Genomic DNA, 21,777 nt, shown 5'->3' with positions numbered 1-21,777 from the left:
GTGAACCACAAGTGCCCAGGGACTGCTGGTTTCAAGTATGTAGATCAGAAGCCTGGTCAAACACCAGCACAGTATATTTAGCATTTCCAGCACGTCTCCACTCAAGAAGCTGTGAGGAAATCAGCTCAGTACAGGGCTCTGGGTTACGAGATGGTGCTGACAAAATCACTCAACACCATTTCTCAGAGGTCACCAGGAAAGAAGGCCAGAACAAGGAGGAGAAAGGAGTACATTAGAGGGCATGACAGAAGAATTAGAAGGGCAAAGAGAGAGAGAAAAGCACAGAATAAAAAACAAATTTGTTTTTAGAATTATTTGTTACAGTAGTTAATCCACAGAATCCAGAAGTAAACAAACCAGTCCATAGCCTCTGAAGGAGGGAATTGATTTTGAGACATGTTGATTATGCCTCTAACCCTGAAGCTCATGAAATACTCTATTGAGTTAAGAAATGCCAGAGGCTAAAAAGTACTTCTGGCCAAAGAGTTAATCCATCTGTGTTGAAGAGACCACAGCACACAGGAGAAAAGACGGTTGGCTAAATAGTCCATCACTGCACTGCCATAGTCTCTCACCGGATCCCACTTCTGGAGCTAAGAGTCTCCTCTGTCCACCACATCTGGCTAAACCCAGGGCATCAGCTTTAACACTTGCACCTGTGAACTGTTTGCAAGGGAACTAATGATGACCAGAGAGACAGCTTAGTCACTTCCAGGTAAGTCACATCAAATCCTCAATATTCATGATTTTGGAACCCTATCACTGAGGTTTGCTGCATACGATAATCCTATATTACTCCCAACCAACATCCTCATAAAATATATGGGAGGAACGGTCAAAAATAGCTTTGGAGTCACAGACTCAAGGGTTTGAACTCTGGGTTTGTCAATTAGTAGCTGTGCAAACTTGGGCAAGTTTTCTTACCTCTCTGAACTTTCATTTCAAAATGCAGATTATAAGAGTATCTACCTCATAGGATTATAGTAAGAACCAAATGACATGACATATGTAAATCTCTTAGCAAATGCATAGAAAATAATAATCTTTCAATAATTTTTAAAAATTTTCTTACCTGAGTCCAAAGATACCAAATGACTTCCCTGAAGTGACACAGAGGCAACCCAGCACCATTTGCTCTTCATTATCATGAATGGGTTTCAATTACTACTTGTAAATATTATTTATTCCCTCACCTAGTCTATTAGTAAATGTGCTAAATTTTGAAAGAGCCCTTGTTTCATCCCTCCCAAACATTTCAACCTCTTTGGAGAAATAGTTATTAATCATCATTCTCTGTTCATAAACATTCAGTTAGGCTCACAACCAAATGTCAAGTGTTCAGACCTGTAAATGTTGAAATAATTTTGCCAGTAAAATTTCATGAGTTTCCTCATAAAGTATTTCAACTAACTCCACTTTGCGATCTTAATCCTTAAAACAGCAATTAATCTTTGCTAGTGGTGTTCTGGTTTTCCCTTTAATGAAAATTAAAATATCCTTGAGGACAGGATTGTGGCTCCCACTTCCTTCATATCCTACCCAATATTGGGCAATATTAATATCTGTCTGATCAGGTACATCCTTGGTATCACTGAACACAGCTATAATAGCCTCTAGTTCAGGAAAAGAAACAAACTGAGTCTCTTTCTCAAACTAAAGACTAGGACTACAAAGTCATAAGAAAATTTTGAGAAAGTTGTTTCAACCAAAGCTACCGCTTTGAGGCCACTGTGGCAACTTCAGACTACACAGAGAGAGTGAAATAGCCTCCTTGAGTTCCCAGACCCAACATTCTCACCAGTCCATCTATATAGCCAGAAGGAGAGAACCTTCATACTGTTAAAAACAATTAGAGTAATAAAAACCATACAATCTAAATTTCATCAGCCTGTGGGTACACATGAGATATCGTTGATGATAGTATCTCCCCGTTCCCTCATGGATTTAAATAGTGAAGGACCTCAACGCCACCACCCTCCCCCAGCCTTTCTATTATAGTTACAGGGTAGCTGCCACTTGTGTGATCATGGACAGTCCTCCTATGACCCTTACTCTATACTTCAAACCACAGAATACAGTCCCTTCCTTGCCAGTCTATGGAAATCCTAAGTTTTTGTCTAGGATTCTGGGCCTAATGTTCACAAACCTGTAACCCACCAGACCCCAGAATGGTAGCATGTTTCCTTCAGGGCTCTCTTTTTTTTTTTTTTTTTTTTTTAATTAATTAATTTATTTATTTATTTTTAGCTGTGTTGGATCTTCGTTTCTGTGTGAGGGCTTTCTCTAGTTGCGGCAAGTGGGGGCCACTCTTCATCGCGGTGCACGGGCCTTTCACTATTGCAGCCTCTCTTGTTGCGGAGCACAGACTCCAGACGCACAGGCTCAGTAGTTGTGGCTCACGGGCCTAGTTGCTCCGCGACATGTGGGATCTTCCCAGACCAGGGCTCGAACCCGTGTCCCCTGCATTGGCAGGCAGATTCCCAACCACTGCGCCACCAGGGAAGCCCCCTTTCAGGGCTGTCTTGATCACAGACCACAGTGGTGTTCACAGTGCAGGAGAGAATGCCACAGCTCTACATGTCCTCACTTACCAAGTCCATGTATGTCATAATACTGTGGCTAGGCACATGTGCTCCAGAGTCAGACCTCCTAGGAGAGAATCCTAGCTCTAATACTTAGGTACCTCTGTGAACTTGGGTAAACTATTAAACCTGTCTAAGCCTCAGTTTCCTTATCTATAAAATAGGGATAATACTGTTATCTCAAAAAGCCTTATAATAAGGAGTGAATGAGATAACATTGTAAAGCAGCCAGTATAATATCTGGCACATGGTAAACACTCAATAAACATTCACTATTGTTATACCTTGAGAATGAATCACTGGAGAATTATTTAATGACTGGCTGCCACATCCAGCAAGGGAAATCTAAAAGTAAATCCTTTTTTTTTTTTTTTTTTTGCCAGGCATTATTCTGGGCCATATCAAATAGTTTAATATTCACAACAACCACTAAAGTAAATGTTCTCACTGTTTTTATAGGCTCATAGAATTTATTTACCGAAAGTTAATTTGTCTATATAAAAGACTAGCCAGTAGCTGTGCAAAGCTCCTATTTTATCCAGTAAGTCATGGTGCCTCTCATGCTTCAGAAGACTTGAGAGCTTTTTACTGGTACCATAATCACACTGAAATTAGCAGCACACTCATAGGTTTAATCTGTGGTCCAGAAAGTTGCCTGACACCTGCCTGTTTCAGTGTCTGTCCACGGTTCATAAGGACACAGCCAACTACACAACTGTTGGATTACCACCTTTGAAATTTTTATTTATTTTGAAGTCAACAAGGATGTGTTTTTACAAAAGTAATCAGACATGACCTTCAGGCATCGATGACCTCCTAGCAGGAGCCCAGCAGTTGGTTTATCTCAAAGACTTTGGACCCATGGCTCTTCCAAGCCTCTTCGAAAGGAAAGGCTCTAAATCAATTAATCCCTTCTGAGACACTAACTTCCTGAACTGGGGTTGGGGGACCCTTGTTTGGAGAAGAGAGGGAAGGGCCTACGACGAGGTCTAAGCTGCTCCTTTCAGCTTCTGGCATGGAACACTCACTACAGCTAGGAATGTTGGAGAATTCCGGCCCATCACTCAAGATTCTACCTACTCTCAGCTCTGTGCTCAATTACACCCTCCTCTGTGATACCTTTTGAGTCCTCAGCCATCAGGAGGTGCCATCTTTGATACTTCAGGAGGCTAAATCCCAGCAAGACCGTTCCTAAATCTTTACACACCTCTCCACAGACAGGCACATTGGAGGGGTGCTCTGAGAGACTCCTTAAGAATCCTGTCTTCCAATTTCTGTATTCTCTTAAGGGCAAGGTGCAGAGTTTTTACCCATTCTTCTTTCTTTCTTTTTTTTAATAAATTTATTTAATTTTATTTTCGGCTGAGTTGGGACTTTGTTGCTGCCCGCAGACTTTTCTCTGGTTGTGGAGAGCGGGGGCTACTCTTTGTTGCGGCGCGCAGGCTTCTCATTGCGGTGGCTTCTCTTGTTGTGGAGCACAGGCTCTAGGCACGTGGGCTTCAGTAGTTGCGGCACACGGGTTCAGTAGTTGTGGCACACGGGCTTAGTTGCTCCGCGGAATGTGGGATCTTCCCAGACCAGGGCTCGAACCTGTGTCCCCTGCATTGGCAGGCGGATTCTTAACCACTGCGCCACCAGGGAAGCCCCCATTCTTATTTCTGAAGTCAGAATGTGTCATACAATAGATATGTACATTTCAGGTGGAAGTATCTCTTTTTTTTTCTCAAACATTGTTATTACTGCAATGATGCACTCACATTTGCAAACTGCTTAGAATTCAGTAAAGCCAAATAAAGACAATACCTTCCTCTGAGTTTCCTTGGTATTTTGTATGTTCCTTTATTATTATTTTCTTTTAAGTCATTTGCTGTTTTCATATCCCTCTCCCCTATTAGTCTGTAAATGCCTTAAAACCATTTGTTTTCATATCTGTCTCCCCTACCAGTCTGTAAATGTCTTAAGGGATGGAACTTGGTTCTGTTTATCTTTGTAGCCTCAGCAAAATGCTAGGTCCCTGAAATATAGTAGATGATCAACAAATATTTAGATGGATGGATGCATGCATGGATGGACAGATAGATGGAATCCTCAGAGACTTTGTGAAGAAGCAGGTGCTTGAGCAAATCTAACCTGAATTTCTCTTTTATGATGTCATCTTTTTACTGGATAAGCTGAGAGACTAATAGAGATGACAATACCATCAACCAACTTCTACTCCTTTTCCCCCTTGTCATTCTCCTAGCCATTCAAAGGGCAGAAAAAGAATCCCAGTCTTCTTCATCCAACCATTTTCTTTACAGATAAGCAAGTTTCTTCAGAAGGATATGCTTAGTCAGTTTCAAGTATAGAGCTTTTTTTTTTAAATAAATTTATTTATTTACTTATATTTTATTTTTGGCTGCGTTGGGTCTTCATTCAAGCGAGGGCTACTCTTCGTTGCGGTTCGCAGGCTTCTCATTGCGGTGGCTTCTCTTGCTGCAGAGCATGGGCTCTAGGCATGTGGGCTTCAGTAGTTGTGGTGTGCAGGCTCAGTAGTTGTGGCTCACGGGCTCTACAGTGCAGGCTCAGTAGTTGTGGTGCACAGGCTTATTTGCTCTGCAGCATGTGGGATCTTCCCGAACCAGGGCTCAAACCCATGTCCCCTGCATTGGCAGGCGGATTCTTAACCACTGTGCCACCAGGGAAGTCCCAGGGGCTTCTTAAGTACCATCTCATTTCCCTCTTGGAGAGTCCAACCTTGTAGACCATTGTAATACTGATATTAACAATAACAAAAATAGCTGACATTTATTGAGAGGCACTGTGTTACGGCTTTACATATATTGTCTCATTTTATCCTCATGACAGCCCTATGAGGCTCAGACAGGTTAAGTACCTGCTTAAGACAACACAACTAATAAGTGGCAGAGCCAGAATTTGAACTCAGACAATCTACATTCAGAGCACTACTTGCTTAAGCTAGTCTCTCTGACAAAATCACCACATTTTTTGTATGTAGATATTTTGAGTGTTTTATTCTTAATGATCAACTGCTTTCATTCTATCACAGATGTAAAATATTTCAAATATGTTGATGCAAATTATTATGCAGGATATATTTAGGAAATAATTTAATGCCTAAATTAATCCCATGAAATGGGATAGACTTCTATTATGAAGGACCTTTGAAATGAGAGCTCAGATGGGAAACAGAACAGGAAAGCACATGGAAACCCAAGGTGCTGATTGTCTTTGCTGACTGTACCAGCCAGCAGTTGTCCCTTAGAGGGAGCAGTGAAGTCACAGGGGATCATCCACTCTGTGAAAGATAACACGTCTTCATTAAATTTTTAAAAGGAAGAAAAGGAAAGTGTAGCCTCTGTACTGCCTACCTGAAGGTTACAACATATGCAAGAGGCTGATGTTTTCTCTTACTGGCTGTTGAAACATATCATATAACTTGTGCCTACTTAGGAATCAAGTTTGGGAAGGGAATTCCTACCTATGAATTCCTAGTAGCTGGCTTTATTAACATTTTGGGACATTAATGTTCTCTCTAACCTAATTATTCATGCTATTTTCAACCACAGATTGTGTCACCACCAACTGAGTCCAAAGACTAAAGTAAAACAATCCTTGGAAAATTCCCGTGGCATACTCATCAAAGAGGGATATGCCCTTCAAAAGACTCACTGAAATGCTTGTTCAAAGTCCCGGCATTCTCTGCTCTTCACATGCACAATCGAGCATTCCCAACTCAGAATATATTTGCAATCTCAAATTCTTTACTCACCCCCACCTGCTTGGCAAAAGGCTTTCCCTGCTGGAACGTGCCACAACTTGTGGAAAGAACTCCATCTAGTTAGGAATGCTGCATGGACAGTGGTCATGAATAAGTTGTGCCAGGTGTTCACATGTCATGAATACCAGCCATGTCTGGTTATTTATAACACAAAGTCAGGGCAACAGAGTGCTGAGTCTTACAGACTGCGTATCTGGTTGCTATGCTGCATTTTAGTTCACATCGCAGACTAATTAAAGACAGTAAAAAGTATAACCTTTAGCTCAAATTTTCAAAAGGGAGAGAAAGGAGTCCAAAATGTACTGAATACCTACTAAAGGCCAGGCCTTGTGCTGGAAGCTTTACTTATGTTACCTCTTTAATTCCCACTACAATCATATGAAGGAGGTATTACTGTCCTCATCTTACAGATAAGGAAACATAACCTCTGAAGGATTAAATATCTTGCCCAGGTAAGTGGTAAAGCCAGGATGGGAAACAGGACTGTGAAAACCCAAATTCTATGTTTATTTTCACTACCAGATCAAAATTTCCCCTACGCTGCCTAGTCCAGAATCAGAGGCATAAGAATAATGGTTTAAAAGGTGCAGATTCTGCAGTTGGCCTTCCTGGTTGTTTAATCTGCTCCATCACTTGCCAGGTGTGTGACCTCGTCAAATTACTTAACCTCTCTAAACCTCAGTTTCCTCATCTTTAAAAAACAGAGATCATTATCATGCTACCTCATAAATTTTAAATATTTGACAACAATTATGACTTTGGCCATTTTTTTTTTCCATAAAGCCTCCTCTCCCACTAAGTAGAATAATGATAACAATAGTTAATATTTACTGAATATTTACTACAAGCCGGGCACTATGCTAAGGATTTTACATGAATTATTCTGTTTAATTCTAACAAAACTCCAATGAAACTAAGCTAACACTTCTTGAGCATTCAATATATTCCAAGATCTGTTCTAAACCCTTTACTCACATTAATTGCTGAGTAACTTGGGCAGGTAATATGGTTGTCCCAATTTTGCAAATAAGAAAACAGAAAGCTCAGAGAGGATAAGTAAATCACCTGTGGTCACACAGCCAGGAAAACATGAAGCCAAGTTAAGAACTCAGGCAGCCAGATTTATGAGTTCACAGTCTTAACCTTGACTCTTATGTTCCTGAACTGGGCTGGGCCACAAAAAAAACATCTGACTGTCCCTGTGCTTAAAGAGCTCCCAAACATATTCAAGTTATAAGACCTACACATTTAACAAATAAGGATGCTATAATATTCTGTAGCCAAATGTCCAAAGTACAAAAAATATACTCTAAGGGTCTTGGAAAATAAATGAGAGAGTGGGGATGGTGGCCTGTGGGTTCTGGGGAAGGCTTCTGAGACAACTTGCAGCTTTCACTGAGTCTTGAGGGAGTGTGGTTAGTCAGGAGGTGAGATAGGAGAAGGAAGTGTCTCAGGAGGGAGACTCACCAAGTGCAGAGATGTAGATCTGAGCCTTGTCTGGGGAAGAATGAGGACACTGGCCTGACAAAAGATGGGTTTCATGTTGGACAATAAAGTTAGACGTGAAGTAAGGACAAACTACAGGAAGACCCTTGACAATCGTCTAAAAAATGAGACATTGTTTATAAGAGGCAATAGGAAGCATTAGATTCTTGAGGAGGAGAGTCACCTGTTAAGAGTGCACTGTGCAGCATGGCTTAGTATGGGGAGAATGGAGAGAGACATGGAGGAGTCTCTGGCAGGCACCCCAGCACAAGGCAGAGAGGGCCTGCCTTGATTAAAATGACAGCAGCAGGAGACAGAAGCAAGAGCCCAACCAGAGATACCCTGAGGATGGAATCAATGGACTTAGTGAAAGATTGATGCAAGAGTTTTTTGGAGAATAGGTCTGTGATGTCGGGATCTGGGCCCAGCTCTGTTACTGTCATACCCCCACACCAGTCTCTTAATGACTGACCGACACATTGTAGATGTTGAAAATATGTTTGTTAAATAAATAAGTGAACCACCTAGCTTCCAGCCCAGGTCCTTCATTTTGCCCATGAGGAAAGATCCTGAAGGTTATGTGAATTAACCAAAAGTATGTATGTGTGAGCAGCAGAATCTAAACTAAACCCCCAAATCTTGAACAACTATTCCAGAATTTTTTCTGCTATAACTTATTCTTGATTTAGAGAATCCTGGGGACTATAATATTAGTGATATCCATTACAGAAATTGAGATTTGGGGAAAGATTACTGGGGCTCTTGGATAATATTAATTTGGTTTTAGATATGTAAACACTGATGTAATGAGAGAACTTCTAATTAGAAATGTCCTGTAAGGGTTTTCAATCAGGGACTAGAGTAAAAGTGAGAACTAATGACTAGAGATAGATATATTTGAGAATCATAAACACAGAACTATTAGTTGAAGGCACGAGAAACATATTTTTATAATATGAATAAGAAATGTTTTCGAGAAGATGGCAGAGTAGAAGGACGTGCGTTCACTCCCTCTTGCGAGAGCCCCAGAATCACAAATAACTGCTGAACAATCATCAACAGGAAGACACTGGAGCTCACCAAAAAAGATACCCCACATCCAAAGACAAAGGAGAAGCCACAATGAGACGGTAGGAGGGGCACAATTACAATAAAATCAAATCCCATAACCACTGGGTGGGTGACTCACAAACTGGAGAACAATTATACCACAGAAGTCCACCCACTGGAGTGAAGGTTCTGAGCCCCAAGTCAGGCTTCCCAACCTGGGCATCCAGCAATGGGAGGAGGAATCCCCAGAGACTCAGACTTTGAAGGAAAGCGGGATTTGATTGCAGGAATGCAAAAGGACGGGGGGAAACAGAGACTCCACTCTTGGAGGGCACACACAAAGTAGTGTGCACATCAGGACCCAGGGAAAGGATCAGTGACCCCATAGGAGACTGAACCAGACTTACCTGCTAGTGTTGAAGGCTCTCCTGCAGGGGGGGCGGGTGTCTGTGGCTCACTGCTGGGACAAGGAGACTGGCAGTAGAAGTTCTGGGAAGTACTCCTTAGTGTGAGTCCTCACGGAGTCCGCCATTAGTGCAACCAAAGAGCCTGTAGGCTCCAGTGCTGGGTCGCCTCAGGCCAAACAACCAACACGGAGGGAACCCAGCCCCACCCATCATCAGACAAGCAGATTAAAGTTTTACTGAACTCTGCCTGCCAGAGCAACACCCAGCTCCACCTACCACCATTCCCTCCCATCAGGAAGCTTGCACAACCCTCTTAGATAGCCTCATCCACCAGAGGGCAGACAGCAGAAACAAGAAGAACTACAATCCTGCAGCCTGTGGAACGAAAACCACATTCACAGAAAGATAGACAAAATGAAAAGGCAGAGGACTATGTACCAGATGAAGGAACAAGATAAAACCCTAGAAAAACAATTAAATAAAGTGGAGATAGGCAACCTTCCAGAAAAAGAATTCAGAATAATGACAGTGAAGATGATCCAGGACCTCGGGAAAAAAATGGAGGGAAAGATCGAGATGATGCAAGAAATGTTCAACAAAGATCTAGAAGAATTAAAGAACAAACAAACAGAGATGAACAATACAATAATTGAAATGAAAAATATACTAGAAAGGATCAATAGCAGAATACCTGAGGCAGAAGAATAGATAAGTGACCTGGAAGACAGAACGGTGGAATTCACTGTCATGGAACATAATAAAGAAAAAAGAATGAAAAGAAATGAAGACAGCCCAAGACACCTTTGGGACAACATTAAACCAACAACATTCACATTATAGGGGTCCCAGAAGGAGAAGAGAGAAAGGACCCAAGAAAACATTTGAAGAGATTATAGTCAAAAACTTCCCTAACATGGGAAAGGAAATAGCCACCCAAGTCCAGGAAGCACAGAGAGTCCCATACAGGATAAACCCAAGGAGAAACAATCCAAGACACATAGTAATCAAACTGACAAAAATTAAAGACAAAGAAATATTATTAAAAGTAACAAGGGAAAAATGATAAATAACATACAAGGGAACTCCCATAAGGTTAACAGCTGATTTCTCAGCAGAAACTCTACAAGCCAGAAGGGAGTGCCACGATATATTTAAAGTGATGAAAGGGAAGAACCTACAACCAAGATTACTCTACCCAACAAGGATCTCATTCAGATTTGATGGAGAAATCAAAAGCTTTACAGACAAGCAAAAACTAAGAGAATTCAGCACCACCAAACCAGCTCTACAACAAATGCTAAAGGAACTTCTCTAAGTGGGAAACACAAGAGAAGAAAAGGACCTACAAAAACAAACCCAAAACAATTAAGAAAATGGTCATAGGAACATACATATCGATAATTACCTTAAATGTGAATGGATTAAATGTTCCAACCAAAAGACATAGGCTTGCTGAATGGATACAAACACAAGACCCATATATATGCTGTCTACAAGAGACCCACTTCACACCTAGGGACACATAAAGACTGAAAGCGAGGGGATGGAAAAAGATATTCCATGCAAATGGAAATCAAAAGAAAGCTGGAGTAGCAATACCCATATCAGACAAAATAGACTTTAAAATAAAGAATGTTACAAGAGACAAGGAAGGACACTACATAATGATCAAGGGATCAATCCAAGAAGAAGATATAACAATTATAAATATATATGCACCCAACATAGGAGCACCTCAATACATAAGGCAAATGCTAACAGCTATAAAAGAAGAGATCAGCAGTAAGATAATAATAGTAGGGGACTTCTACACCTCACTTACACCAATGGACAGATCATCCAGACAGAAAATTAATAAGGAAACACAAGCTTTAAATGACACAATAGACCACATAGATTTAATTGATATTTTTAGGATATTCCATCCGGTAACAGCAGATTACATTTTCTTCTCAAGTGCACACAGAACATTCTCCAGGATAGATCACATCTTGGGTCACAAATCAAGCCTTGGTAAATTTAAGAAAATTGAAATCATATCAAGTATCTTTTCCGACCACAATGCTATGAGGTTAGAAATAAATTACAGGGGGAAAAAAAAAGTAAAAAACACAAACACATGGAGGCTAAACAATACATTACTAAATAACCAAGAGATCACTGAAAAAATCAAAGAGGAAATCAAAAAATACCTAGAGACAAATGACAATGAAAACACGATGATCCAAAACCTATGGGATACAGCAAAAGCAGTTCTAAGAGGGAAGTTTATAGCAATACAATCCTACCTCAAGAAACAAGAAAAATCTAAAGTAAACAATCTAACCTTACACCTAAAGGAATTACAGAAAGAAGAACAAACAAAACCAAATTTAGTAGAAGGAAAGAAATCATAAAGGTCAGAGCAGAAATAAATGAAATAGAAACAAAGAAAACAATAGCAAAGATCAATAAAACTAAGACCTGGTTCTTTGAGAAGATAAACAAAATTGATAAACCTTTAGCCAGACTCATCAAGAAAAAGAGGGAGAGGACTCAAATCAGTAAAGTTAGAAATGAAAAAGGAGAAGTTACAACAGACACCACAGAAATACAAAGCCTCATAAGAGACTACTGCAAGCAACTCTATGCCAATAAAATGGACAACCTGGAAGAAATGGACAAATTCTTAGAAAGGTATTACCTTCCAAGACTGAACCAGGAAGAAATAGAAAATATGAATAGACCAATCAATCACAAGTAATGAAATTGAAACTGTGATTAAAAATCTTCCAACAAACAAAAGTCCAGAACCAGATGGCTTCACAGGTGATGTCTATCAAACATTTAGAGAAGAACTAACACCTATCCTTCTCAAACTCTTCCAAAAAATTACAGAGGAAGGAACACTCCCAAACTCAGTCTACATGGCCACCATCACCCTGATACCAAACCAGGCAAAGATACTACAAAAAAAAAGAAAATTACAGACAAATATCACTGATGAATATAGATGCAAAAGTCCTCAACAAAATACTAGCAAACAGAATCCAACAGCACATTAAAAGGATCATACACCATGATCAAGTGGGATTTATCCCAGGGATGCAAGGATTCTTCAATAATGCAAATCAATCAATGTGATACACCATATTAACAAATTGAACAATAAAAACCATATGATCATCTCAATGGATGCAGAAAAAGCTTTTGACAAAATTCAACACCCATTTATGATAAAAATTCTCCAGAAAGTGGGCACAGAGGGAACCTGCCTTAACATAATAAAGGCCATATATGACAAACCCACAGCAAACATCATTCTCAATGGTAAAAAAGTGAAAGCATCTCCTGTAAGATCAGGAATAAGACAAAGATGTCCACTCTCATGACTATCATTCAACATACTTTTGCAAGTCCTAGCCATGCAATCAGAGAAGAAAAAGAAATAAAAGGAATACAAATTGGAAAAGAAGAAGTAAAACTGGCACTGTTCACAGGTGACATGATACTATACATAGCTAATCCTAAAGATGCCACCAGAAAACTACTAGAGCTAATCAGTGAATTTGGCAAAGTAGCAGGATACAAAATTAATGCACAGAAATCTCTTGCATTCCTATACACTAATGATGAAAAATCTGAAAAGGAAATTAAGGAAACACTCCCATATACAATTGCAACAAAAAGAATACAATACCTGGAAATAAACCTACCTAAGGAGGTAAAAGACCCGTACTCAGAAAACTGTATGACACTGATGAAAGAAGTCAAAGATGACACACATAGATGGAGAGATATACCATGTTCTTGGATTGGAAGATATATCATGTGAGAATAACTATACTACCCAAAGCAATCTACAGATTCAATGCAATCTCCATCAAATTACCAATGACATTGTTTACAGAACTAGAACAAAAAATCTTAAAATTTGTATGGAGACACAAAAGACCCCGAATAACCAAAGCAATCTTGAGGGGAAAAAAACGGAGCTGGAGGAATCAGATTCCCTGACTTCAGACTACACTTCAAAGCTACAGTAATCAAGACAATATAGTACTGTCACAAAAACAGAAATATAGATCAATGGAACAGGTTAGAAAGCCCAGAGATAAACCCACACACTCCTTTGTCAACTAATCTAAGACAAAGGAGGCAAGGATACACAATGGAGAAAAGACAGTCTCTTCAACAGGTGGTGCTGGGAAAACTGGACAGCTACATGTAAAAGAATGAAATTAGAACACTCCTTAACTCCATACACAAAAATAAACTCAAAATGGATTAAAGACCTAAATGTAAGATCGCACACTATAAAATTCTTAGAGGAAAACAGAAGAAGACACTCTTTGACATAAATCACAGCAAGATCTTTTTTGACCCACCTCCTAGAGAAATGGAAATAAAAACAAAAATAAACAAATGGGACCTAATGAAACCTAAAAGCTTTTGCACAGAGAAGGAAACTATAAACAAGACGAAAAGCCAACCCTCAGAATGGGAGAAAATATTTGCAAACGAAGCAACTGACAAAGGATTAATCTCCAAAATATATAAATAGCTCATGCAGCTCAATATTAAAAAAACAAACAACCCAATCAAAAAATGAGCAGAAGGGCTTCCCTGGTGGCGCAGTGGTTGAGAGTCTGCCTGCCGGTGCAGGGGACACGGGTTCGAGCCCTGATCTGGGAGGATCCCACATGCCGCGGAGCAACTGGGCCCGTGGGCCACAACTACTGAGCCTGCGCGTCTGGAGCCTGTGCTCCGCAACAAGAGAGGCCACGACAGTGAGAGGCCTGCGCATCGCGATGAAGAGTGGCCCCCGCTTGCCGCAACTAGAGAAAGCCCTCGCACAGAAACGAAGACCCAACACAGCCAAAAATAAATAATAAATAAATAATAAATAAATTTAAAACAAACAAAAAAACAGTACAAATAATTTGTTAAAAAAAAAAAATGAGCAGAAGACCTAAATAGACATCTTTACAAAGAAGACATACAGATGGTCAAGACGCACATGAAAAGCTGCTCAACATCACTAATTACTAGAGAAATGCAAATCAAAACTACAATGAGGTATCACCTCACACCAGTTAGAATGGGCATCATCAGAAACTCTACAAACAACAAATGCTGGAGAGGGTGTGGAAAAAAGAGAACCCTCTTGCACTGTTGGTGGGCATGTAAACTGATACAGCCACTATGGAGAATAGTATGGAGTATCCTTAAAAAACTAAAAATAGAATTACCATATGACCCAGCAATCCCACTACTGGGCATATACCCAGAGAAAACCATAATTCAAAAAGACACATGCACCCCAATGTTCATTGCAGCACTATTTACAATAGCCAGGTCATGGAAGCAACCTAAATGCCCATCAACAGACGAACGGATAAAGAAGATGTGGTACATATATACAATGGAATATTACTGAGCCATAAAAAGGAATGAAACTGGGTCATTTGTAGAGATGTGGATGGACATAGAGACTGTCATACAGAGTGAAGTAAGTCAGAAAGAGAAAAATATCATATTTTAACACATATATGTGGAATCTAGAAAAATGGTACAGATGAACCAGTTTGCAAGGGAGAAATAGAGACACAGATGTAGAGAACAAACCTATGGGCACCAAGGGGGGAAGGTGGGGGGGATATGAATTGGGAGATTGGGATTGACATATATACACATAAAAAAAAATCATTATGGCCGGCTGGTAAAGGCTAACCAAATAACCTCATCAGGGGAAAATCTACAGCCTTCATTTGGGTAAAAACAATCAATTGAAACACCTCCCCTGACAGTGAGATTAATTTCACTCTTCCAAAAGTGTGTTGTGAGCAACCGTACTTCCAGGAGATGCTTCCCAAAGGAAGAGCCCTGGGGAAAACTACGTATGGGAAATGCTATATGTTAAAATGTATCTTATGATCATTCACAACACATATTAGCATAGTAAAAGTTTGTAGTAAAGAAAAATAAATAAATAAATAAAACGTAAGCATAATGTAGGGATTGACATAAATTATAATAGTATAAATTTATTTTATGCTTTATTCAAATAAAACATCATTTTCAATGAAAAAAAATGTTTTCGGTTTCCCATTACTTTAAACAAATATTTTTTAGTCTACTGAAGAATTGTTGAACAAGCAGTGCATTTAACTGCTATCAGTGTGTTAATGTCGTTGGAATCACTTCATTTGCCCACGCTAATCTTGATCTGCCTGCATACACAATGTTTCAGGGACTGCTGTATTGGCCAGTCTATACTGGTGACCACTGAGAGCATTGCCAGACTCCAGATCTGTCTCTGTGTGTCCTGTTGCCATCTTTATTCTGTACTTTTGTTACATCTTGCCAACTATTATTTCCAAAGGTAAAGCAAAATAATCTTAAAATTTTTCTGATATTTATGGAATATGCCTATTCCATAAAGGAAGCAGAGGCCTTGGATATTTTTGCTGCCTCATCGTTCATGACTGAGCCCACACACATCCCTTATCTGAGAAGTTTCACCGAAATCCAATCTGTGATCCTTGTATCTATCCCATTAAGCAGTCAGTCATTCCTTTCCCTCCATTCTTTCAGTACTCTAAACATATTTCAGTTATAGAATATGCCATGTTGTTTTGTAAATGCTTCTGTGTATCTCTCTTCAACTAGTCAACATGTGTGTCCGTAAAAATAAGCTTTTTAATCTTCCTCATCTTCATGATATCAGTACTGGCACATGGCAAAAATGCAATTCATCTTGGTTAAAATCTTTTAACATCTGGGCACCTGAAGATTCGGGGCCATCAAGGTTGATCTAGTAGTTCATGGGAAGAATAAGCCCTGTTCACACAGATTCATTCCAGCAAGAGGGAGAAATGCTTTCTCAATCATAGAAACCCACATATGGGTTAACAGCTAGGGTGTGAGAAGGAGCAGAAAAGCAGAAATGCTATAGGAGAGGCAGATAAAGTTGGGTAGGTCTGGTGGTGGGTCTTATAGGAATGTGAATGAGAATTTTGTGTGGGAGGGTCTTACAGGGACATGAATGAGACTTTGTATATTAGTTTCCTATTGCTACTGTAACAAATTACAACAAACTTGGTGGCTTAAAATAACACAAATCTATTATCTTACAGTTCTGGAAGTCAGAAATAGGTCTTAGCAGACAAAGGCTGCATTCCTTTCTGGAGGCTCTAAGGGAGAATCCATTTTCTTGCCTTTTCTAGCTTTTAGAGGCTGCCCTAGAGTTTGGCTCATGACCCTCTTCCAACTTCAAAGCCAGCAATGATCATCCTTTCTCACATCACTACACTCTGACACTTTCTTCTGCCTCTCTTTCACTGTGATTACCTTGGGCCCACTCAAATAATTCAGGATAATCTCCCCATTTTAAGGTCAACTGACTAGTAATATTAATTTTTTTGTGAAACTTAATTCCCTTTTGCCACGTAACCTAACATATTCCCAGGTTCCAAGGATTCAGACATGACAACTTTGGAGATCATTACTCTGCCTACCACATGCAGTATAGGATAGGAAGCCTCTATCCAGCTCTTAAATCATAAATGCCATGATGAAATCATAGTGCTCTAGACTGAGCTGCCCTAAACTGCCCTCTCCAAAACCTTGCACAATTGAGTCACCATGAGGATTTTTTTTTTCCTTTGTGCACAAAGAATGTTAAAAAAAAAAAAATAGCAGGTATACATTAGGTGCTTCACTCACATCCATATAGACAGATAACAACATTTGAATCCTTCTCTGTGTACATATGATGCTGGACCTAAGAAATGACCCAGTTGTCATGTGATGGGATGCCCACATGCATAATATTTTGAATAATTTTAATTCATTTAATGTGATCTGAGTCCCTATTAATCTGGTGGGTGGTATGATTCCCGTGACACTGACAGGGCTATGTGATTCTTTTGCTTTTGCATAACACTAATTAATAATGACAATGCAACCATCTTGAATGTAGTTTTCAACTTTTTTAGAGCTCAAAGGGTTTGACAGAATTTATCCTTTTTCTTTCAAAATATATGCTTATGGGGTTACCAACTGCAATATCACTATTTGAGATTAAAATAAGAAATAATTTTCAAACATCAGTGAGAGGCATAAGGAAATTTATAAATACAGTGATCTGACTGAAAAAAATAGCCAAACTGATTGTTTTCAGATATGCAAATTGTAAAGTCAGTGATGCTTAAGTGGAGATTTCTGAAGTTGACTATTTGTATCTTCAAAGTACAAGTGACCACAGCTGCATTCATTCATTCACTCTTTTAACACGTGTTTCGTATAAACTCCCAGCTACCAGATACCATTCTAGGCATAGGGAGTGGATAAAAACAAGACAAGGTCACTGTGCTCAAGGAGCTTACTGTTAGTAGGAGACAGACCATACACTTTTAACAAACAAATTATCTTTCAGGTAGTGAAAAGTACGCTGAATAAAAGGGAAAAAATAGCACAGAGCAGAAAGAGAGAGAGAGAGAAAAGATCAATGTTATTTTAGTTATGGCGGTCAGGTAAGGCCTGACCAGATATTTGAATAAGGGGCAAGCCATATGAAAAAATGAGAGAAGGGTGAGCATGCCAATTTGATTCAATGAACAAATATTAATTAAGCATAGACTATGGGCCAGGAATCATTTTTGGTGCTGGAGAGAAAGCAAGTATAAAGATTCTGCCTAACGCAGGACAAGCCTGAAGAGATCAAGAAGCAACAACAAAAAAGTATATGTACCATTGAGTTATATTAATAAATGTCTTTACCAAACACATTTACCCTGTAATTATTTAACAGGTGAAATAATTACCAAAAGCACAAAATCTTAGTAGTAGAGGTCAATCTAACTACTCCTCTTCCTAGAGCCAAGGTTTTAAAATTTCTTGCAATTGGATCACTTGATGAAACAAAGTCTCATGTGGAATTGCAACATAGTAAACAAATAAAAGTAATCTCTTCTGCTGAAGGATTTGTGGCTATCCATAGCCCTGTCTATTCTGCCTCCCCTCAAAAGCCCCCATCCATGCTTTGCAGTGATACTAATTTCTTAGTTTTGATAATTGTACTATAGTTGCATAAAATGTTAACATTAGGAGAAGCTGGTAAATGATATATGGGACCTCTATGTACTACTTTTGCAACTTTTCTATAAGTCTAAAATTATTTCAAACTAAAAAGTTCAAAGAAAAAAATCCCACTACCATCACTACTAGGCAGCCCACTTAGGGCACAAGGGACACCATGTGAAGCCATTAACCCTGCTAACTAGCCATGCCTTGCTGATGTTGCCTACTTATATGAGACCTTAAGAAAAGGGCAGTTCCTTTGTGGGTAGCCTATTCTGGTTTTTAACCATCTTCCACAACAGAAAATTATTTTTGGTTTTTTTTTTTTTGGCTGCGTTGTGTCTTCGTTGCTGCGTGCGGGCTTTCTCTAGTTGTGGTGAGCAGGGGCTACTCTTCGTTGAGGTGTGAGGGCTTCTCACGGCAGTGGTTTCTCTTGTTGCGGAGCATGGGCTCCAAGCGCGCGGGCTTCAGAAGTTGCGGTGCGCAGGCTCTAGGGCGCGCAGGCTTCAGTAGTTGTGACACGTGGGCTCAGTAGTTGTGGCTCATGGGCTCTAGAGCACAGGATCAGTAGCTGTGGCACACAGGCTTAGTTGCTGCATGGCACGTGGGATCTTCCCGGACCAGGGATTGAACCTGCGTCCCCTGCATTGGCAGGTGGATTCTTAACCACTGTGCCACCAGGGAAGTCCCACACCAGAAAATTCTTTCTCATGACTCTTTAAACCTTTCATGCTCTGGGATAAAACCATTTTTTTCAAGTTTTGCCATCAATAGATAATTAACTTGACTTTTACAAAATAATACTCTGTGATATATTTGTAGACCACATAATTTTCCATCAACCTTCTTTCTCAAGTTAATAGCAATGCTTTCATCTTTTCTCATAGGTCTTCTTTTTCCACATTTGAATCATTTGGGGGACTCACCACTTTCAGTTCTTTTTGACCTTCTTAAACTATGGTGTCCACAGCTTATCATTGGACTTTTAAAAAAAATAAATAGAAATAAAATTAAAAGAGGAGCCAGACACAGGAGTCAAATATCTTGGGAGAGAGGGCTGGGTTACTCCTTAGACATAAAATATTCCTATTTGGATATTATTGCTGTAAAAACCTCACTACATTACCATATTTTGTTTTTTCTTACACATTTTTTCACACCACTCATGACAGTCGTTAAGCCAAGTGCCCCAGGCATTTGCTCCTAACCATTGAACAGCCAGACTGAGAACTTTAAGTCTTTTAGGGAGTCACAACTGCCAAAAATGCTCTCTCACCAGGAGACATATTCCCTGAATTATATAAAGTATAAATTTGTTCTGAACTCGTTCACCTGTTATCATTAAACAATAGGTAAGGAAACCAACTATCTCTGTGACCCTGTCTGTTAGAACTCTCCATGCTTTAGTTCCCTGTCTGAAAAGTGAGGATAAGTGTTTACCAACTTCACGTAGGTGTTGCAAAAGTTGATTAATGCTTATAAGGCACCATCTGATGAGGGGCTCTGGCTGTACCACCCAAGTCATCATAGGCTGTGGTATGCCTGGTTCCCTCAAAGGCACTTCTCAAAGCTTGGTACCATGACTGTGGATGACGTGCTGCGGCCCATCACTAGTTTGTGACCCAACTGTACTTTCAGACATGCACACCGAGAGCCAGTAAGGCTATCACCCAAAGCTGAAAAGCAGTTTTTCTAATGCTGCAGGCTCATGCACAAGGCACCAAAATAGCACTAGAAATACTATACCCATATTGCTTTATCCTAGACATCTGACACTTGTAAAGCTGATGCCAAATTTCTTGTCACATATGTGTCTGGAAGCCTTCATGCTGAGAGGCATTTCTCATCTTCTGACATTTCAGAGAGCTGCATGGAGCTAGACAAACACAGACCCTCCTTCAAAAAGGCTTGAGGCAAATGCAAGAATTCTTTCTGAGTGACCTCCACGGTCCTAATTGGAGGAGATCCAAGACACCCTTCGGCACATCTGTAATCCTTAGGATGTTCCAAATGTTTGAGTGTGCTTCTTCCAGTGAGTAAGAGCTGAACTGCCCTGGCTCTCCAAGGTCATCTGGAAATGATATACCCATTAGCCAAATGAGGAAATGCTACTGCAGGCAAACCAACCATAAGATCAAACGATCCTCAGGGGTCCAGGAGCCCAGATACTCTGTCTTTGGTGACACAGGCCACCTCCATCTATTAAAATCAGGCTTCAGTTGACTCTCATTACTGTTGTGACTGACTCCCCCAAACAGAAACTAAACTAGGATTTCTACACATGATACCACAGTAGATAATTTCCAGTGATTCCCTTCTCTTCTGATGTTGCCTCCACAACCTGCCTGACAAAGCAGGCACCGTGGAGACCCTATCCCCAGCCACCAAGGAGCAAAGGTTTTTATAGGAGAGTCCCTAAAGCAACATGTGTCAGAATAACCTAGTTTTAAATGTCAGTCCCTGGGCTCTATTCCAAACCTTTGAATCAGAACCTCTGGCACATAAGATCCAAAATCTGCATTTTTAACAAATTCCCCAGATGATCTTTCTTTAACTTTTATTTTCCCAGATAATTTTTATGCACACCGAAGTTTTTAAAGCCTGACAGAATTTTCAAGTAAATTAAAACTCACACAAACCCTCAGCTTGTTGGGAGAGTTTCTGGGCACAGGCCTATGTTTAGTGGTCATTGAGTCATCTACCCTAAGCTCACCCACAGGCAAACTGTGACTGTACTCAAGAGGAAGGAATGCATTTCATGATTTCCTACTTCTCCAAGTCTCATTGTTCATGCTCTTCCTTTGGGATCATAAGTACTGCCATATGATGCTTCTGGCATCAGCTGCCTTGTATTGTTTAACTTTTTTTATTAGTTTTCTACTGCTGCCATAACAGATTACACAAACTTGGCACAAATTTATTACATTATAGTTCTGTAGGTTAGAAGTCTAACATGGGTCCTACTGGGCTATGTTGGGCTGCACCTCACAGGCCTACAAGCCCTGCGCTTGTCCAGCTTCAAGACCAAAGAAAGAGCCCAGAGTCAGCAACAGAGAAATCAATGATTTAATGGATGGGGAGCTTACACGTCTGAAGCAAGGTCTTGGAGCAACACTCCACCATGTAAGGCGCACGGCAGGCAGAAAAGGGGAGGGGGTTGCTGGGGATTGCCAGTTATAGGGGAATGGACATCAGGCGGGCTCGTTAGTTGCCAGCGGAACCAGTAGAGGGGCACACCCCTCACCACCCCCTTTGATAAGAACAATCACTAGCTGGGGCCTGGGACAAGTACATAGGAAGGGCCAGTCATGTGTGTAGGGTGTAGGTGAAGCAGGCACTGGTCAGGCAGGGGATGCACAGAGAGCAAGAGAACAGCCATCTTGAGTGGCCTGACCATACACTCCATCCC

This window comes from Balaenoptera borealis (assembly GCF_965194805.1).
Source record: "Balaenoptera borealis genome assembly, chromosome: 4".
NCBI lineage: Eukaryota > Metazoa > Chordata > Mammalia > Artiodactyla > Balaenopteridae > Balaenoptera > Balaenoptera borealis.
The sequence above is the reverse complement of the archived record's forward strand: the minus strand, read 5'-3'. Positions refer to the sequence as shown.